The sequence below is a fragment of the Platichthys flesus genome, chromosome 10, assembly GCF_949316205.1.
Source record: "Platichthys flesus chromosome 10, fPlaFle2.1, whole genome shotgun sequence".
Classification (NCBI taxonomy): Eukaryota; Metazoa; Chordata; class Actinopteri; order Pleuronectiformes; family Pleuronectidae; genus Platichthys; species Platichthys flesus.
In genome coordinates this window covers 18690886-18696674 of record NC_084954.1, presented here as the reverse complement: position 1 = coordinate 18696674, position 5789 = coordinate 18690886, and the positions used below count along the sequence as shown (strand labels likewise).

General features: G+C 41.1%; 1 non-coding gene across 1 annotated transcript; it reads left to right on the top strand.

Moving 5' to 3' along the window:
- The first annotated feature begins 1214 nt into the window (after nt 1-1214).
- Nucleotides 1215-1288, top strand: trnai-aau (transfer RNA isoleucine (anticodon AAU)). The gene has a single exon. It is a non-coding gene; the product is annotated as a tRNA-Ile (tRNA).
- Nucleotides 1289-5789: the final 4501 nt, after the last annotated feature.

Genomic DNA, 5789 nt, shown 5'->3' with positions numbered 1-5789 from the left:
AATGGGCTGAGAAGAACCAGAAAAAATCAAGACAAACGTGAGATAGATATAATAAGGATAGAAATGTTATTCTCACAAAAATCAGCACAATGAAATCAAACAAACTCCCGGTGGCCGCATGGTCTAAAACAAAGAGACATATCTGGCGATACACATCTTTTAATAACCTCCCATTCAAAACTCCTCCACTGTCCTTCAACCTCACACAATGGGCCTTCATGGCTTGAGGTTCGTTAACACCCCGACTAACAGGACACAGTTGAAGACTGATGTTTTCAGCAAAAACCCTGTGAATAAATCACTGTGTACCACCTGCCCGTGACCAAACAGCAGCACCTCTAAAGGGGCCAGAGAGACCGAGGAGATGGTGGAGACCAAAACAGAGCTAAAAGTGAACAATGTTGCACTTACAATTGTAGAGTTACAAATGTAAAGGGAACTGCAACTGACTATCAATGTTGCTCAGCTTTATTTGTAAGTTAATCAACAACCACATAAACATCAATTTAGGAAGGACTTAATAAGTAAATGGGGCATTAAGAGTAGCAAATGTCCTGGAATACAAAACCTTTCTCAAAACGAGTGAAGTTTACGATACAGATTACACAGGAACATCTCAACTTCACTTTGGCGACTGAATCCGAACTTAAACAGAACATCTATTATTAATTATTATTAATTATCAGATATTACCCAGCTGTCCACTGTATACATATGTCACGGTTTATGGATTCCTGCTTCACCATTGGCTACTCTTCTTGTTGTTTTGGTACACACACATTCCCCTGTTCAGTGAGGTTAACTGAGCTCGGTAAATACAGTTGTTCTCATGGCCCACCTGCAACATGGAACAACATACACAACAATCTAAACCCAAAACATTTTCATCACGGTTTGTGTTTTTCAATTTCACCTTATTTTTACCTCCAGCTGTTCTTGTCTTACTTGATTCATTTGTTTTAATCGATTCAATTGCTTTGAATACAATTTCATGTATTGCATCTATTCCTTAGGTTTGTACATTTTATATTTGGTAAATTTTACTTTTTTGTGTTGTCTTGGTGACTTGGAATGCTTTTGTGTTTTTAACATAGTCTGTATTATTGTAAATGAGGTCTCTACCTCACTGAGGTTAAATTGAAAAGTAGGTGAACTAATGAATATGTGAAAGGGATGCCAATGACGTGATCAACCCCAGCAGCCTGTGTCAATAAGGTCGGTTAGCTCAGTTGGTTAGAGCGTGGTGCTAATAACGCCAAGGTCGCGGGTTTGATCCCCATACTGATTTTGATTAGAGACAGTGAACTGAGGTCAGTTTAGCTCTTAACATTACAATAGACTGTATTAAACTGTATATAACGGTTACACTGATAAGTGCTGTTAAATGATGGACTTTTACAGAAACTCTGCTGAATGCACTTCTCATCAATCGCTTTGGATAAAAGCATCAACTAAATGATATGTTATCTAATGTTGTCATTGTCTCTCCAGATTATAGTTAATATTATACAAATAAAATGTTGCCAAAGAAAAATAATGGTCAAAGCTCCAAAACGTGGCTTTATATCGTGTAAGACAGGGATCATCAGTCAAACTGATTAATCTACTGTGGAGTAAATTGACTCTTTCAGCCGTTTTGTCACAAGAATAGCAGGACACCCTGCTACGCGGGCTTAAATTCATCTAATCAATGTGACAAGTGGAGGCAGTGTCTGACTGATTAATGAACCTACTAAATGACAACACACTGATCTGGCTGACTGTAGGAATAACACATGGCCTCTCTGGGAGGTTTCTGTATGATGCACAGCTGGCTGCATGGTATTTAGCCACAGTCGTGTGGAGCCCCGCTTCCCTCTGGACAGCTTCTGTCTTCTCTGTTATACGACTTCATCAATCCTCGCAGTTAGGTCTGGCTCTGAGGCCACTTCCACTGTGAAGAGAAGGCCTTTGTTTGCCTGTCTGGACTTGTGGGATGATTTGTTGATCTTCATCAGGGAGAGAGTTTATTCACTCAGACAGATACTTCTGAATTTGCTCTGCAGATGATAGGACCTGTGGTATACTTTTTTTGGACTAAATGAGCTAACGTGACTCTGCTGCACCCTGACTCGCTCTTTGTCGCTGTCGCCATTCTTTTTGCAATATGGAACCCTTATTGAGATCATCAATGACAGGTGGGAATCCCAACACACGGCCAATTAAACTGGACTGACAAGTGCTCTGCACAAAGTGCTCAAGTTAGGCAAATTCACTGAATACAATGTAAGAAAGATTTTACTCACTCAGAGAAGAGAAAAAGTGAAAACAATCCAAAGCTCTGGATACGTCTGACAAGCCCCCAACTCAATTTGACCGGCTTGTGGGCCACAAAAAAACAAGGGAGATGTATTTGAAAATCTGTCTAACAAACTGACATTTATTAAAGACACTGTCATAAATCCATTAAGGATGTGGTATTGGGGAATCAGTAGAGAGGTGTGTGGTAGAAATGGTCATGGTGTGGTGCATGTTGAGGGTTAACAAAAAAAGAATCCAACACAAAATAGAAGCAGCACACAGGCTGGGTACAGCGTGCAGGGCTCAGGCACTGGCACCGGCCCACTGGCATATGGGTAGGCGGGCCCAAGTAACTGGAAACACTGGCCAGGTGCTTACAGCTAACTTAATGGTAATGCTGCCCCAGCCAATCAAGGACCTGCAACACAAGACACACACACACACACACACACACACACAGTGCACAGCACCATAGCTCTTGGGCCGTCACACTTGAATACAGTGAGCACTTCTGGTTTAGTTACTGTGGTGAGATACACAGGCTTTCATATACTGTATCCCATTCGGGGAGCTCCTCCACAGAATGAATGAATCCCGCACTTGTGTCTCCCCTGGAGTGGAACAGCAATAAAGAAATTATATGGGTGCTTCTGTTTTTAAAAAATTATTTTAATGCTTTAATTGCTGTGAATAATTTCTAATTTGTACAGAGAAAATACCTGTGAAGAGCCTCTATGATTGAGAAGCACTTGCATGTCAATAATACAGACTCGTTTTAAAGAAGCAGCTGCAACAGTTTTCACTGCCAACGCTCTAGAAATTGACCCGACCAACTGCTAAAAATTGATTTATTATCATTTCATAGTGAATTTTGGAGCCTCAAGGTCAGTGAAGCTGCACAAAAACCAATTCAAAGTTCAGTTTGTGCACAGACACTGGCTCATTCTGCTTTGGGGAAAACCGTGGTGGGGACTGCACCTGTCGCTGACTGATTTGTCAGATGGTGAGGGAGGCAGTTTAGTTTGGGATGATTTGACTCCATCATGCATATTCAAGATCACCTGTTTGCGTTGTGCACAGCATTACAAAGGGGAGCAAGGTGTCCTGTATGCCACAGTCAAAAGCCCAAACAGAAAACACAATCACCTATCAAAGTGTTTAAAGTTCTCCCATTCAAGGCTGTGAAAGTGGAGTGTGCTTCATGCTTTTGGTAGAATTCACCGCATTGAAACTGGAATCCGGTTGGATCCTCAGTCAACCTTACAAACCCTGAGTCCTTTGAAGTCCAAAAAGCCTCAAAGCTCTGTCTGTGTACACCATTTTAAACCCCCCAGTATCACCGTAACAGGATATCAAAACAGAACACACTGGCAAAAAAATGAATATATCAAATAAAAGTGGGTTCAAATGATATTGCCGTTGGCCCTGGGGGGGGACTCAACCCAACTTCAAACTATTTATTTACACTCTTCTATCTTTTGGAAGTACTGTTAAGTTACCTTCAACAAGACACAGGCCCTGTTCAGGCCTGGTATTAACAGTGTGTCTGAATTTGTCTCCCGTGCATATATGAAATAAACCAGTACGCCATTTCTGTATGCAAAGACCAAATGATGTTGGTTTCATCCAGTCAGAGTTTACAGAAACGTCGTGTGTTTGTGTGTGTCTGTGTGTATCGGTGTGTGTCAGTGTGTGTTAGTGTGTCACCACAAGCAAGAGAGAGAGAAATGGAGGAGTCAGGAGGGGGTTAGTGAATAGATGAGCTGCTATGAAGACAGATTTGACCAATTTGAGAAAAGCAGCAGTCGTTATTGTGACCAAACCAACATATGGACAGTGAGACGAATTAAAAGAGGTCATCAGCTGAGTAGGCAGCGCTTCACATGTGGCACAGGAAGCATTAGCATTTGCACATGGGAAAGAATGTGGCCACATGCGTCCCACCTCCGAATGTAGTGAGTCATCGGATCTTAAGATGTATTGAGGTGTGTTCACATCTGTACTGATTGGAGCTGTCAGGACGAATGTTAATACCAGGTCTGAACAGGGTCAAAAGCATCAACATCACATTTACACTCAATCCAAACTCATCCAAACTGCCATATCAATCTATATGGCTGTGCCATTCTTGACCTTTACCGTTTGGTACAGTAACCATCAGCACTTCATTGTTTCAACCAGGCAGCCGAGTGAGGATATCTCAAGTTGAGTTGAGTTTTCCCCAGTTCTACCATTGAAGATGTGGGGTTTTTTCAAGTCTCGAATCATTGACTTTGACAGCGTCTTGGAGGCTGCCTCTAATCGTCCTCCTGTGGGAAACTCAGAGCACTTTCAAATCAAAAGCTTTAGAGAGGCAGGAAAGCTTTCAAGGTGAAATAACCTGAACAGAAACTGTGGAGTTAAATTGTCAACAGTCAGATGTAAAGAATTCATGGATGAAACCAGTATGTTTTACAGACAGACCCATCGAAGCAGAATTGTGAGGGCCCTGGTCATGATGAGGCCTAATTTGGCAAATCGGTTTTAAACCCTGATTTCTATGTGAGTTTATGATCGGTCATCTTTCTTTTTGGTAAGTATTTAGAAATGCTGTTTGTCCTGAGGAATACTTGAAGGAGAACCAGCCTAGTTTGAAACTATTCAGGTTCTGTGATTACTAATACTAAATGAAGCTAACAGTCTGTCTCCCAGTCATGACTGTATCACACTGTCCTGACTGACAAAACCTAGACAGAAATATGTGTACATGTTCTTTGTTCTACTTCCAGAAGGATTTTTCTTTTCATGCAACCAACCCACAGCTGTGGAGAGCTATGTGGTTCTGGAGTCTAGTCTAAAGACAATAAAGTAGCTACAAAACCTTGATGAGTATATGTGTATAATTTACCCCCTGACTCCCACTGCCTAAATCCATCTACATGTTTGTTTAAATGAGAGCTTCTACCATTGTTCAATAGGGCTTTTATTGAATAGCCTTGCTTGTTAAGTGCTACGCAAAGAGGCCTGAGCCTAAATTGAACATGGCAGTACCATGCTGTTCACTGTCAGTCAGATATGACCTCGTTTTGACCCAGGAGTTGATGCCATTTTGTAAAAACATGATGTATTTTCAACATGTCCCTGACAGTCCTCTTGCTGTTCTCAGACTGTCCTCATATACTCGGTTGTACGCAGATCGCATATACATTAGACTCTCATTAAATGATTTGATGACTCAGCTTTAAGTAAGCTCAGCCAGACAGTGACTTTTATCCTGGACCTGATGTTTAATATGATGGAGACTCGTCTTTATGCAAACTATACTCGCTCTTCTTTTTAAAAGCTTAACCCTCCACCCTTGCTTCAAAGGGCGAATCCACCATATTTAGACAAAGAAATCAGTTTAATCATCATGAGGAGAAAACTGTTAAATGTCCTTTATGTGATGAGTGTTAATTCAGATTGAGAAAAACATTTAGTCAAACATTATCCAGCTTCACAAAGAGGATTAATAGCTTTTCTTTGTCTTA